Raw genomic sequence first — 16,241 nt, 5'->3', positions numbered from 1 at the left:
TGACCCACCTCCTAGGGTAATGGAAATAAAAACAAAAATAAACAAATGAGACGTAATGAAGCTTAAAAGCTTTTGCACAGCAAAGGAAACTATAAACAAGATGAAAAGACAACCCTCAGAATGGGAGAAAATATTTGCAAACGAATCAACGGACAAAGGATTAATCTCCAAAATATATAAACAGCTCATGCAGCTCAATATTAAAAAGACAAATAACCCAATCAAAAAATGGGCAGAAGACCTAAATAGACATTTCTCCAAAGAAGGCATACAGATGGCCAAGATGCACATGAAAAGCTGCTCAACATTACTAATTATTAGAGAAATGCAAATCAAAACTACAATGAGGTATCACCTCACACCGGTTAGAATGGACATCATCAGAAAATCTACAAACAACAAATTCTGGAGAGGGTGTGGAGAAAAGGGAACCCTCTTGCACTGTTGGTGGGAATGTAAATTGATACAGCCACTATGGAGAACAGTATGGATGTTCCTTAAAATACTAAAAATAGAATTACCATATGACCCAGCAATCCCATTATTGGGCATATACCCACAGAAAACCATAATTCAAAGAGACACATGTACCCCAATATTCATTGCAATGCTATTTACAATAGCCAGGGCATGGAAGCAACCTAAATGCCCATCGACAGATGAATGGATAAAGATGGTGTGGTACATATATACAATGGAGTATTACCCGGCCATAAAAAGGAAAGAAATTGGGTCATTTGTAGAGATGTGGATGGGCCTAGAGACTGTCATACAGAGTGAAGTTAGAAAGAGAAAAACAAATATCATATATTAACACATATATGTGGAATCTAGAAAAATGGTACAGATGAACCGGTTTGCAAGGCAGAAATAGAGACACAGATGTAGAGAACAAACATATGGACACCAAGGGGGGAAAGCGGCGGGGGTGGTGGTGGTGGTGATGGGATGAACTGGGAGATTGGGATTGACATATATAACTAATATGTATAAAATGGATAACTAATAAGAACCTGCTTATAAAAATAAATAAATAAAAGATATGCATAATTCACATGTTATTATCAGTACATATTATTGTGTATATTTTTATATAGTTATTCCATAAAACAGATTTTTCTTGACTTTAGCAAAGTCATTTATCGCGTTGTAATAAAGGTTTTCATTTAATTTGTGTCATATTGGCAGTTTGGCTCTAAAGGATTAAACAATAAAATGTGGGTGTATTCAGTGGATACAAAATTGGATCTATTCATGAGTGCATATTAGAGTAAATATAAAGTCAAAAAGTTAAAATTATTTCTGTCTTTTCACGAAAGTTATTTCTTCTAAATGGATTGTCTACAAAATTTAAAGGCAAAAATACATATGATAATTAATGCATATCAAAATTTTAAATCAAAATTATTAAACTAAAACTAGTCCATCTCCAAAAAATGTTCATACCAGTGGACTGGTGCTGGGATACTCATGGCAGTTTGACCATGGGATAAAGAAATGCAGCTGATCCCTTCACAGAGCTAAAGTTCAAGGCTTACCTCTGCAGGGCTCTGTGCCTAATTTACATATATTTAAATTTAAATGTTTTAGAAAAGTTAATTAAATCTTACTAGCTATTTTCATAAAAGTAAAACCATTTGCAAATCTAGAGTTCAGTGTTCATCTAATTACCAATGTAAATAATCAGTATCATAGTTCATGCATTAGTTAGATCTAGGTCTACATCTGTAAGTTTAAGAGTAATGACAATGTTTAAAATATTGCCAGTTGTTTTTTCAGAAACCATATGCAACAGTTTTGAATAATGAGATAGTTGGTGGGTATCTTCCAGGCCACAAATTGGAGCATCAAGAGAAGCAAGAAAATTGATGCTCAGTACTGCTGGGAAATGATGCTATTTATGTTAGAGGAAAGGTATGACAAGGTTATTTGTCTCTCTTACCTGAGAACTTCCACTGCTCCAATCCTCTTCTCGCTCAAAGCAGTGTTTCACCTGCAGCACTGGGAATAGCATAACCTGTATACCTTCAGGACAGTCATATGCGTATAGTTCAAGGATATGAGGCAAGAGGTGTTTCCCTGCAAGCCTGAAGGATGTTAGTCTTGAGAGCAGTGTTTGGGATTACCAGACACGTGCAGGCCTTGAGTGCCAGATCGTAAGTAATAGAGTTCATGAGCTCTTCAATAAAATGTGTGTGTGTGGTGGTGTGACATGCTGCCAGTATTCTTTACATAGTGTTACCTCCATGGAGCCCTTGCTTCCTCCAGCAAGAATCCTTGAAATCATCCTGGACCCCTTTCTTTCACATCCTCTATCAAATCCATCTCCTAATCCTATTGGCATTGACTTCAAAGATAATTCTTGAATTTGACCATGTATCCAGCTTCTACCACCACTATCGTAACCAAAGCCACTGTTATCTTTCATCTTTTGTTGGTGCTCTGTGCCTCCTCAGTCATCTGGTTCCACTCTTCCCTCCCCTGATGCCTCCTAAAGTCTATAACAGTAGGCAGTCATCCTCTTAAAACATAAGTAGCAACATGTTGATCCTGAGCTCAAATTACTTCAATGCCTTCCTGCTCCATTTAGAATAAAGGTTACGGTCTTTGCCATGGTCTACAAGGTGGTCCCTCATTTGCCCCCTCTCCCCCTCTCTTTCTTCATTGCCTGCCGTTTACTCTTTGCTTGCTGTATTTCAGCCACAGGGGCCTTCCCCTGTCAGATACTCCCAGCACATGTCACCCTCGGAGCTTTTGTCCTTCTCATTGCCCATAACTGAAACCCTCTACGCCAGAGTCAACCACTAGTCCTGAGCTCATTCCCTGCTGACCCTTTCTAAAAAGCAAACTAACTTTGTCCTCCTCTATTACTTTTTTTTCTTTAGCAATTTTTTAAATTAAAGTATAGTTGATTTACAATATGGTGTTAATTACTGCTGTACAGCAAAATGATTCAGTTATACATGTATACGTTTTTTAATATCCTTTTCCATTATGGTTTATTGTAGCATACTGAATATAATTCTCTGTGCTATACAGTAGGATCTTGTTGTGTATCCATTCTATATATAAAAGCTTACATCTGCTAACCCAACCTTCCGCTCCATCCCTCTCCCAACCCCCTTCTCCTCGGCGACCACCAGTCTGTTCTCCACGTCCATGTTTCTGTTTTGTAGATAGGTTCACTTATGGTGTTTGTCTATCTCTTTCTGACTTACACTTAGTATGATAATCTCCAGTTGCATCCATGTTGCTGCAAATGGCACTATTTCATTCTTTTTTATGGCTGAGTAGTATTCCATTGTATATATGTACCACATCTTCTTTAGCCGTTCATCTGTCAATGGACATTTAGGTTGTTTCCATGTCTTGGCTATTGTGAATAGTGCTGCTGTGAATTTAGGTGCATGTATTTGTTTGAATTATAGTTTTGTCTGGATATATGCCCAGGAGTGGGATTGCTGGATCACTCCTCTATTCTTTTACTTTGCTATATTTTTATATTGAGAATAAATAAAAATATAAATTTTTATTTGGAAGACTTATCAGTACCTGATATAACATATCTATTTTAAAATGTTATGTATCTTTCATCCGGATGTGTCATTTTAGATTTGGTTTATGTGGTTCAAGGACCTGACTTAATCCCCTTGCTCTGGAGATGGACATTTTACCCAGGTTTGGCCATTCCTGTCCACAGTGATTGGTTTGAGATTGGACAAGTGGAGCAAATAGGTATCTGCCTAATACTGTTTCTGAAACATTTTGGAAATAGAAGCTCTGATTTTGTTGGAGTTGCTAAGTTGGAGCTACTAGTAGCCATTCCACCCATCTATGGGAGTAACCGCTTGAAAATAAAGACAACACAGAGGAAATTACGCTTAAGAGAAGGAAAGAGAGATTCTTGAATATTTAGTTTGAGCACCTGGATTTTCAGTTCAATGATCCAATCAATTCATCCTTTCACTTAAGCCAATTTGATTTGCAGCCACCAAAAGATCCTGACGAATATAATTACACTGCATTATACCTATATTTACCTCAACATTCCCATACAATGATTTCTGGGTAAATCAGATTTTATTGAAGCACTGGTGTATCTAAAAAGAATTACCACATGGAGGGTTGTAATAATAATATGATATAGTATATTAATATTATTATCTTAATATATAACATACCAGTTATATAATAATAATAATCTAATCTAATAATAATCTAATATAATTATAAATAATCTATAATATAAAAATAAATACCCTAAATGTTATACACTAAATACAGCATTTCCCATAGTCTAAGAGAAAACAACCCAAGAAGTTGAACAATTCACAGGGTGTTTTCTCATCAGTGTTCCGTACCCAACCTTACACCTCTGTCCTCAGATATGTGCCTCTCTTAAAAAAAATGCCTCTTGTTTCCAAACTCCCATGGGAGAAACTCCACCCACCTTTTGGGAAATCCTACCCTTATACACAGGATTTGGTTTTATTCCCGGGTCCATCCCTCTTCCCTAGCATTGCATTTCCCGAAGTCTGAGTTTTTCAGCCTATAATAATGCCCAGGGCTGGGAGTGGAATGAGGGAGAGTGGTGGGAAGGGGTGGCACCAGCAGGCCAATCCAAGGTGGCCTCTGGAATTTCAAGTGCCTCAGAGTAGCCCAGGGCGGCCGTGGGTGTCCCAAATCCAGACTGCTTTTCAGGTCTCCCTGCTAGGGGGAGTGGCAGACATTTTGTCCAACAAGTATTTCCTCTGGTCCCACAATTAACTGTTGGATCACACACATACAAGCACTAACAATTCTCAAAGGCAATGTCGTCTAGAAAGCAACGATTTTCTAAGCACCCTCCTGGAGTCTTGCAGAGTTGTGTCAGTTCTTTTTCTTGATCCTACCTCTAACCTTTATTAGAAATGATACTCTCTCAGTCATGATGGGAGCATGAGAAGGCCTTACATGTGCCATAATGTATAGGAGCTGATTAAATTTTTAGCCCAGGGATCATCTTCCTCCCCAGTGTCCTGGTCTGGGGGAAGTGAGATGGGAAGTTGTCTACAGAGGGGACAGTTTCATTAACTTAGTTACAATATCTTTCTCCCCTGTTGGGTCTGGGGCTCCTTGCAAAGTTCTAAGTTTCACAGCCAGAGTAGATAGTTAATAAACAGGTGCTGGATTAACGAGTGACATCTGCCATGGTTATATTTAGGATTCATCACTCGTGAATATGTTAATGGACTTTATTTATACACATTACTAAACAAATGGATTTGAAGACTTTATTTTGGGCCAAGCTCTTAGTTTTCCAGAAGTTGCTGATTAAGATAAAAATATCCGAGAAGGAAAATAAATCCTTAAGCTCCAGTAAAGTGGAATCAGTTCCCATATAGGCCAGAAGAGGGCAGAGTCCCTGTGGGAATGTGGCAGGATAGATGTATTTTGATACTGCAGAAAGGTTTTGGAGCATAGGCACTGACTAGGGAAGGGAAGAGTAAGTGGCAAAGAGAATCTGGTGGGAGACAGAGGAAGAAATAATTTCTAAAAGGTGACATAAGATTTTTAAAATTCTGTTTACTTCATCCAAATTCATCATTTATTAATTTATTCCTTTATCAAACATTGCTGAGCACTTACTATGTGTCAGACTCTGTGCCTGGGGTGAGCAATGCAGAGATGAACACAGCGGACATGGTCTGGGGAGTGTACAGACCAGTAAGGGTTACAGGCATTAAACAATTAAGTGTGTGTGTAATTAATGATTTTGATAAGAGCTATGGAAGAAAATAACAGGATGTTATGAGAACTGCTTTAAGTTGGAGGAGATCTCTCTGATGAAACCTGATGGTTGAAGAGTCATGTGGAAAGTTAGGAGACACGTGTTCCAGGCAGAAGGAATAGCTTGTATGAAGGCCCTGAGGTTGGAGGGGGGTTGGAATCTTCAAGGAATTAAAAGCAGGTCAGTGTGGCTGCACAGGGGTAGCGGCTGCACAGGGGTAGCGGCTGCACAGGGGTAGTGGCATGAGGTAGATTTGGAGAGATGAATGAGGATCATGCGGGGCCTTTTAAGCCATGCTCAAGGGTTTGGATTGTCTTTTTCTTTCAATTTGAAAGCAGTCACCGTTTATTAACTGACCAGATTACAGAAATAATCAAGGTAGATACCTTAGTTCATCCTTCTAATAAGCCTATTGATCTGGTGCCAGCATCTCCACCTTCTAGAAGATGGGTGGTCTTTTTCTTCATTACACCTAGTGGAGAAGACAGTTTGAAGGGTCACGGGAAGTTGTTTGCTTCTCTGAGACGTTTTCCCACAGAACAGATCTCGTGAATCAGATCCTCCATGCAGATGACGCCACATTTACTAAGTGACTGAGCAATCCACGTGTTACTGTCAGGGCAATTCACTTCTTGTTGATTTTGCCGTAGCCAAACTTGTAGATCAGTTCATTCTCTGCCTTCAGGTTTGGGTACCCCCAATGCAATATGTGGTTCCACAATCTTCACTGAAGCCTCGTTGAGCTTCACAAAGGTGTCACTGAAGACCTGGAGGAGGCGAAGAAGCTGCAGCACCTTTCGGACCTTTGAGCTCACACCATTGCTACCTCTGATCCTGATGACAAGTGCCAATCTGGGTTCCTCAGGCACATAGAAGTCGCCAGCTTTCCTTGCCCTCCTAGCCATTCGAATATTGCTTCTGTACATCTGCCTATACTCCTTGTAACAGTGCTTAGCCTTTTCATTGATGAACTTCCTCCTTGCCTTTCAAAGCATCTTTTGGATAACTTCTCAGGAGCTTGATCTTCAGCTCTGTGAAATTTCTTTGCTTTTTCTTAACGGTTCCTGGTACAGCAGGAACCTTCTTTTTCTCCTCTTCTGCACCCTCCATGATTCCAGCCAGAAAAGAGCAGGTTTGGATATTCTTGTACAAGCAACGGGAAGCCCTGAAAGGGTCTTAAGCAGAGGCATGGATCATCTTACTCATATTTTGAAGATCACTCTGGGAGTTCCCTGGTGGTCCAGTGGTTAGGACTCTGCACTTTCACTGCTGAGGGCCCGGGTTCAATCCCTGCTCAGGGAACTAAGATCCCACAAGCCGCGAGGCGGGCCAAAAAAAAAAAAAAAAAAAATCACTCTGGCTGCAGTGTGGAGAATGAACTGGAGGGCTATTGGGGGAAGCAGGGGTGTTAGGAGGCTGTTACAGTAGTTCAGGGAAAAGACGATGATAGCTTGGACTAGGGTGGTGACAAAACGTGGCAAGAACTGAGTGAATTAGAAACATATTTGAGGACAGACTTGGCAAGACTCGGTAATCGGAGGTTGAGAAAAGGTGTCAAATGTTTTCTGACTACTTTCTATCATGAGCAATTGGGGAAGTCTAGGGAAAGGCAGGCTGGGGGTGTGAGGATGGAGAGTGGAGAGTAGAAAATGAAAAGTTCAGTGTTGGATCCCTGTAGCTTGAGATCCCTGTGAGATACCCAAGTGAAGATATTCTGGCCTGGAGCTCTGAAAGGAGGGCTGAGTGAGAGATTCAAACTTGTGGATCAGCCCTATATAAAAATGGCATCTAGGGGCTTCCCTGGTGGCGCAGTGGTTGAGAGTCCGCCTGCCAATGCAGGGGACACGGGTTCGTGCCCCGGTCTGGGAGGATCCCACGTGCCGCGGAGCGGCTGGGCCCGTGAGCCATGGCCGCTGAGCCTGCGCGTCCGGAGCCTGTGCTCCGCAACGGGAGAGGCCACAACAGTGAGAGGCCCGCGTATCGCAAAAAAAAAAAAAAAAGGCATCTAAAACCATGAATGTGGATGAAGTTACAGAGTCAGGGAGAACACAGAGGGATGAGATGTCCCAGGACTGAATTCTGAGAAACTGTAACCAAGGCAGGGATCACAAACATAGTCTGGATTTTGTGGATTAATGGGAAGAAAGTCCTTTCAGAAATGTATCCAGTGAGGGGCCATCTCATCTTTCTTTCCTTGTAAGGAACTCTTATGTATTAGTTTCCTGCTACCACTGTAACAAATTATCTCAAACTCAGTGGCTTAAAACAATACAGATTTATTCTCTTCAGCTTCTGGAGGTCAGAAGTCCAAAATTGGTCTCACTAAAATTAAGGCATTGGCAAGGCTGCGTTCCATCTGAAGGCTTAGGGGAAAATCTGTTCCCTGGCTTTTTTCTGGCTTCTAGAGGCTGCCCACATTCCTTGGAATGTGACCTGCTTCCCTCTTCAAAGCCAGCAAATGACAGGTGGAGTTTTTCTCTTGCTGCGTCCCTCTGACTCTGAGTCTCCTGTCTCCCTCTTTTATTTCTAAAGATGCCTTGCGATTCCATTGGGCTCACTGGGATAACCAAGGATACCGTCCTCATCTCAGGACCTGCTGATCAGCCGCTCTACTTCCACCTGCAGCATTAAATCCCCCTTGCCATGAAATGTAACAAATTCACAGGTTCAGTAGATTAGGACATGGGCATCTTTGGGAGTCATTATTCTGCCAACCAAACCTTACAAGTCTTGCTTATTCCTCTTTGGAAAAGTGTAAAAGGGTACACACTACTCCTCAAGTCCTAGAAGAAAGTCTCCCGTGATAGTCCAAGAGGGTGCGCTTGACAAAAGTGGTGAGACTTGCTTGTGTGTCTGTGTATATTTGTGCACCCATACCTATATTTCAGCAATTCACTCAGTTGGATAAGAAAGGAAAACAACTAGTGAAGTCATTGATTAGGGACTTGTTTATATTTATTCCCTTGACAACTAGAATAGGGATCCTTGGGCTGTTATAACGAATGTCTCTGTCTTAGCGCATTTGGGCTGCTATAACATAATACCATAGACTGGGTAGCTTGTAAACAACAGAAATGTATTTCTTACAATTATGGAGGTCAGGAAATCCAAGATCAAGGTGCTGGCAGATTCGTAGTGTCTGACGAGGACTCGCTTCCTGGTTCTTAAACGGCCATCTCGCTATGAACTTCCAGGAAGGGGTGAAGTATCTCTCTAAGGTCTGTTTTATAACGGCACTAGTCCATTCACGAGGGCTACACCTTCGTTATCACCCCCAAGGGCCCCAACTCCAAATATCATCCCATTGTGAGTTAGTATTTTCAACAGATGAGTTTTGCAGGATACAAACCTTCAGTTTATAGCAGTCTCTTAGTAAAACATAATGTCACTTAATACTTGTTAGAATGGTAAACAAACAAACAAACAAAAACACCCACAAGTGCCTCCCCACCCCCCTGCCCTGACGATACCGGCACTGTGTATTCAGTAACCTGTAACAATCATTTGTGGCTGGTACCGGTGTCACAGCAACTCTAACCTACACAGAAGGAAATTGAAGTTTTCAGAGGTTACGTAGATGTGCCAAAGTCACCCAGATGATACAAGATTAAGGTGGAGACAGAATTCAGTGCTCTCTGACCCTGGGCCCGTGTCCTTATTTATTCCTTCATCTTACTTCTCTCAGAGCTGTTTTCTATTTAGAGGCAAAATGTCCGAGTTGGACTATGATATATACATACGGAGAATCATACTGTATGTACATATAGATATTATATATACTAATACATATGAAAAAGCCAAATGCCTACTAACCCATTGAAGTTTTTGATCAATATAGATGTAAAAAAGCAAATAAGGCAGATTGAATGAAATCAGCATTTTTATTACTTGGCTGATATAAATTTTACTTGGACCAATAGGTGTTTGTTTATTTACCCAATAATGTTCTCCTTCCCCCCGTTTTTTATTATGGTAAAATATACCCAATAATGTTTTGTATTAAAAAAGATGAGACTTTGGTGTCTAAATTTTTTTGAGTGAGTTAATGCACTTTCTTGAAGTGAATGCTTATTCATTTCAATTCTCTTTTAAAGAAATACTTGAGGCTACAAACTTATACCTAAGAACCACTTTAACTGTTCCCCATACGTTCTGATATGTAATACCTTGATGGTTGTTCAGGTCTAGATATTTCGTAATTTCCGTTATCATTTCCTTTTTAACTCATGAATTGTTTGGAGGTGCTTTTAATCAAAATGTGGTATTCCTCCTTTTCTATATTGCTGTTGTTGTCTAACCTAGTGATAATGTGGTTAAAATGTAATCTCTATGACATCAGATTTTTGAAAAATTTCGTGCTGTCTTTGTGACTGGTATGGGATCGATTTGGATAAGTGTTGTATGTGTGCTTAATAGAACGTGTATCTTCGATTTGGAGAGTACACTTTCATGTAGCTGTAATTAGCATGTTGAATCCACGATGCATGGCCTGCCACAAAAATACAATTTAAAAATTTTTCAGTGGGAGTAGACTTCCTCTGTCCCTGGGGATAAATTCTGGAAATTGTGGTGTCTTTTCTGTGGACTCTGAAGTAATAAACAGTCCTGTTCTCACTTTGGTCCCCAAATCACCATCTCTGGTGAGTGTCTGGCAGGATATATCAATCAGTGCAGTGCTTCAGTCTGCATTCAGGTGAGATGGCACCTCCCTCCATGTGGATGGCTGTGGGCTTCCTCGGGGGATATGGCTGGCTTCTGGATCCTAGTCTCTTCTCTCTCCCCCATCGGCTTCTTCTTAAACTGCTGCTTTGTGTGTCTAAGCTTCCTATCTTAGTGAATGGCACCAGCACCCACTGCCTAGGTCAGAACTGGCAATTTTCCCGGACTCCTCTTCCCATTTCCACTCCTATTTCTAACAAACACCAAGAGTCATCAACTCTGCTTCCCAAATATGTCTCAAATTGGTTCAGTTCTTTCCATCTCTGCTGCTGCTGCCTCTGTTCAGACCACCATTATCGCTTGCTTCCATCATTGCAATCACCTGAGAGCAGATCCCCATCTCCACTTTGCACCCTACTTAATTCTTTCTGCTGTAGCCAGTGATTTTTCTAAAGTATGAATCTGATTACATCATTCTCTGCTCAACTCATTCAGTGGTTCCCTATAGATCATAGAATAAACTTCAAACTTCTTAACTTTGTTTACACGGTCCTTCAGGATCTGGCTCTGTTATAAAAAATTTCTCTCCAGAGTCTTGTGTGATCATTTCCCTCTTCCTAAAACAAACCTACACTCTAGCCATTCTTACAGACCCTAAAATATGCTATGCTTGTTCACCTTGAAACATAATGTATAGGACTTTATGTCTTTGAGATTGATGATCTTTCTTGAGTTTACACATCTTAACTCCAAAAGAGTGGAATGATGGAAAAAAGATTAACACACACACACGCACACACACAAATACATACAGATATACACATACATTTGTGTATATAGACACATATATGAATATATATTTTGGATAAATATATGGAAGATGTACATAAGTGTATGCATATATGATGGAAATTAGCAATCAATAAATGCTTTTAAAAATTGTACATGGATATTCAGTTATAGACAGCAGGTTACACAATACATTAATTTTCTCTTCTTCCCTAGATTCCATCAGAATCATAGTAAAGGCATGTAAAAGCGATAAATCCATGAGTACACAAAGAATGTGATTGGAATCAATAAAAAATAAGAGATTTCCACATATTTCTGGAATACAGATTCAGCAAATTTTGCAGAGCAGAAGAAGCTGCCTCTTCCAATGCACACAGAGGAAGACAGAGACAAGAGAAATCAGATTTGCCCAGAGGAATCCCAGAAAGACTTAGGATTCTGGAATTCCAAGTAGAGTAGTGGGTGGTATTTAGGCTTAGGGCTGAAATCCGGGTGATTACATGGGTCAGTGGACTGCCATCCATTTCTCTGGGCATAAAATGTCATCAATTTGGTTTCTCTCCTGAGCCTAGAAGTCAGAGGTGACTTCCCAGGAGACCTCAAGTGTCTTAAAAAAAAAAAAAAAAGAAAGAAAGAAAGAAAGAAGACCTCCATATACCTGTGGTATGAAGAGTTGAAAAGATAAAATCAAGAAAATCCCCAGAAAACAAAACAGAGAGAAATTTAAAAAATATATTTAAAATATCCAAGCAGTGTAGAGGATTAAACCAGCCCTATCTGATCAACAGGGCATCCAAAAGATAGCATAGAGAAAACAAAGGTGAATAAATTATCAAAGGAACCATATAAGAAAATTTCCCAAGATTAGAGTCAAATAATCAACTTCTCAGTGAAGCATTCCCAGACTAGCCCATTAAAACTGTAGTCCCTCCACCTAGCCCCTCCTTACTTAATTGTTCTCTTTTCAACTTATAACCACCTGGCATACAATGTATTTTACTTGTTTGTTTAATGTCTCTCTTCCCATTAGAATGTAAGCTCCCTGCAGGTAAGGCATTCGGTCAGTTTTGTTCACTGGGGCATCCTCAGCGCCTACTCAGTGCTTGGTACAGTCGGTGTTCAATAATTAATTGTTGACTGAATGAATAATAGAATGACTCAAGAAATCTAAACCCTCATCTGCTGTGGAAAGAATTCAGTTGATAACGCCTCAAACTGGTTTCTCAATAGAATGATATATAGGCCTATAATTTAGAAATATGAGACAACCCCCTGAAGCAATTACTAAAACAGTCAGAGGCACTTAACTGCATCTGAGGAATAAGATGGGAGAGTAGGAGTGGGAGGGGGCAAGTCGCTGTTGATTTTCATCGTAAGTTATTGCAAACTATTTGCTTTTTTCACCATGTGACTGTACTTTTTTGTTTGTTTGTTTTGTTTTTTGGTTTTTTTTTGCCGTACGCGGGCCTATCACTGTTGTGGCCTTTCCCGTTGCGGAGCACAGGCTCTGGACGCGCGGGCTCAGCGGTCATGGCTCACGGGCCTAGCCGCTCCGCAGCATGTGGGATCTTCCCGGACCGGGCCACGAACCTGTGTCCCCTGCATTGGCAGGCGGACTCTCAACCACTGCGCTACCAGGGAAGCCCTGCACTGTTTTTTTTAAGAGTGTATATGTCTTAAAAAACATTTTGTATTTATTTTCTGTAAATATATATCAACAATAATAATAGCTAACATTTATTGAGCACTTATTACATGCTAGGCATTGTGCTAAGCTTTATATGGATTCTTGAGGAATGTATTACATATCTGTTGTCATTTTACATGGATTGAAAACATCTGGATTTAACTTAAAAATAGAAAAGAAAAACTCACTCAATCCCCAAATGTAAATATTTAGTAAGCTTAAACTCAATCGAATAAATTCTGCTTCTTAATCTTCATAACAAAGATATGAATTTGATATGCCTCTTCCTCTCCTTAAAATGCAAGAAACAAAGCATCATGCCATATTTTTTAAAGTTTTTATTTATTAGGAAATCCTCATAGAACTGCAAAAGCACCTGTCAACAGGAACTATAGAAACTGAAGGAAAAATTGTGCGTAAGCTCTTTTGGAGACATCTGTCTGTGTCATCTGCTTGCTTTCCCACCACCCTTCTTTCCACATTTCTCTTTCAGTCAGTTCATCTGAAGTGTAATTGACCTTTGTTTCAGGAAATTTATGGGATTTTCACAACATGAAATGGCTTCTGACAGAGTCATTTTTGGGCCTCAGCTCTGATCTGCTTCCTCCTGTCTGTGCCCGGATATTCTGCTGTGACGCCATCCATCACTGGTTCAGGAACACATGGTGCCATCACCGCGGCAAATCATCCTTCCATCATTCCAGAGGTGAAATTGAAACATTGATAGCTGTTAACAAAAATCCTTTTAGCACAGTTCTGTCGTTTGGACGCTTCTGGGGTTTAGACTGTGCTCTGGATCTGTTGGGAGCAGCCCCTTCTTCCCTTTCCTTTTTGCTTGACTAAACTCCTCCTCATTTCTCAGGCTTCAGCTGAGATGTGCCCCTGGAGAAGCCTTTCTCGACAATGACCCCACCTGAATGTGGATCCTGCAGCTCCCGGAGTATCCCTCTGACATTGACTTCATAGACTGACTTGTTGCTGCCATTTATTTTCAGTCTCCTGTGCTGGACCTCATGATCCCTGGGCACAGAGACTGAACTCTTCGTCTTGCTAGCTCCAGCACACGGTGTGGTGCCCTGGTATGTAGTAGGTGCTCAGTAACCATTTGAATGAATGAATGAATGAATGAATGAAAGCCACTGTCACTGTGTACAGTTCCACTTTAGTTTCACATACTGAGTATGTATGAAAAATTACAACCAAAACAACTGGACAGCTGTGCTTAACAATTTCTGAGTGAAAGGCTAATGAGTTAAATAATCTTGGCCTAAATCCAGAAGTTAAGGGAAAAAGAGATAGCGAGAAGGCTGTGCATACTTCCTGTGTTCTGTAGGAAATAAACATTTCCTAAGCTCTTTTCCTCCAGCAATTTCCGAAGTTGAGAACGCACCATATAATTTTATAGCCCCATGAAAGAAGAAAGTAAAATGCTTTCAAAATGGTTTGTGCCACATGCTGTAACCTAGCCTCTTATTTATGGCTTGAAAAATAGGTGAGGGAAAGTTGTTATATATTCCTATTTCTTCAGAGCCTTTGAATAATAGTTAACAAAGACCACACTGAAAATTGAACTTATCACTCATGAGATCAGCTTCTGAATTATGTGAAGCAAAAAAGTTTCCAATACAGTCCCCTCCGCCACCAATCCCTCCATCCCCTCAGCTGGCATGAGAGAAGCATCGTAGTTACTTCATGCCTTTTCTACTGCTGCTCTTCATTGGACCAGAGCTAATATGCGCTGACTGCCCTTCCAAATGATAGGAAAAAGTTGAAAGAGAACTTTAAAGGTGATTTTAAAATTTTAATCTAAGGCTAGTTGAAAGATGATTGTTTAAGGTCGTTCTGTGATTATTGGGAAATTGGGCAAGATTTCATTTTTTAGTTCAAGTATGTGACAGGCGAAGAAATAGCAAATCAAAGAGAAAAACAGAAGAACAAAATTATTCTACTTTGATGGCTTATGTGTTTTATCTGTGATGCTAGATTTTCAGTTTATGTAACTCTGAGGGAAAATGGATACATCAGGATGCTATTAATAAAAATTGTGGGAAATTTTTCATTGATTTATGTGAGATCAGACTCTGGCCCATTGTCTCTTTTCATTCGGCAGTTTTTTCTTTTGTAAGAAAAGTACTTTGGTTAAACAGAGTGTATCATTGACCTGAATGGTGTTCCAGAGACATATTTAGTTACAAGTTGAAACAGTGTTGGTCCCATATCTATTACCAGAATAATAGTCACATTATCTCTCATTCATCTATGGGTGATAATATGTGATGTTTCAGTTACTTTCTTCACTAGCTCTACTTTGTTTACTAGACCCTAGTTGGCATTGTATATTGTTATTATTATTATTTATGCTTAATTATGAATTACTTTTTATGTTATCTTAAATTTGAGGAAGGACATATCTCCCACACATATTTAAAGTTAAGTATATATATATATAAATATATAAATTAAAATATAAAATTAAGTTAAATTTATTTAACTTAAATTATATTAAGTTAAATATATAAATATATATATACATTTTATACATACATACATGTATGTATATGTGTTACATATATATATACACATATAACTGCAGTGGTTGTGAAATAGACAAGCTCTCTCGTGAAACTCCACTGCTGACTATGAGGTTGCTATTTTGCCATTTGTTGGTTTCAGACTCCAGTAGCTTCTGTTATCAGTCCAGGAAGTTCCTTGTTTCTCTAACCTGGAAATATAATAGGAAGCTATGTACACGTGAGCTATGGGAGAGCCAGGAAGGGTTCCCCCCATCCGTTACTCTTTCCTTATTCTAAATTCTCATCACTTGGAACTGATTCCTTTGTGTTTAAGCTTTGTGGACATCCTGGTATCACAGAATCCTAGAATTTTAAACCTAGAAGGAATATTAAAGATCTGATCCAACCACCTTCCTAAGCCTGTAGATAAGGAAACTGAAATTCAGAATTTTGTCCAAGGTTTTACACTCTGAGGGTGGTAGAACCACTAGAATCAAGGCCTTCTGAAGGTCACTTCTGCTGACTCTCACTGTGTTCATTCATTTCTTCGCTCTTTAATTTACGGCATAGTCAGGATTCTTCCGGGTGAAAGTGAGAAAAACCCAAATCTGACATACTTCAAGGAAAGAAGAAACGTTATTAGCCTCTGGGCACGATAGGCTCAAATAATGTCTTCCACACTTGGACTGTCTCCAGATCTTGCCTCCTGTCTGTGTGGGCTTCATCCTCAGGCAAGCTCATCCCGTTGCTGTGGCAACACGCCTTCCTCCTCACCACCCTCCCCTCAGAAGTTACGGGCATGCATCCTACCAGCTTTCAT

At 39.9% G+C, this 16,241-nt stretch overlaps 1 pseudogene; it reads right to left on the bottom strand.

Moving 5' to 3' along the window:
• Window positions 1–6,157: 6,157 nt before the first annotated feature.
• Window positions 6,158–7,539, bottom strand: LOC114885779 (annotated as a pseudogene).
• Between the last annotated feature and the right edge of the window lie 8,702 nt (window positions 7,540–16,241).

The sequence above is a fragment of the Monodon monoceros genome, unplaced genomic scaffold (genome assembly GCF_005190385.1).
Source record: "Monodon monoceros isolate NGI ecotype Baffin Bay Population unplaced genomic scaffold, NGI_Narwhal_1 Super_Scaffold_6, whole genome shotgun sequence".
Lineage (NCBI taxonomy): Eukaryota > Metazoa > Chordata > Mammalia > Artiodactyla > Monodontidae > Monodon > Monodon monoceros.
The sequence above is the reverse complement of the archived record's forward strand: the minus strand, read 5'-3'. Positions and strand labels throughout refer to the sequence as shown.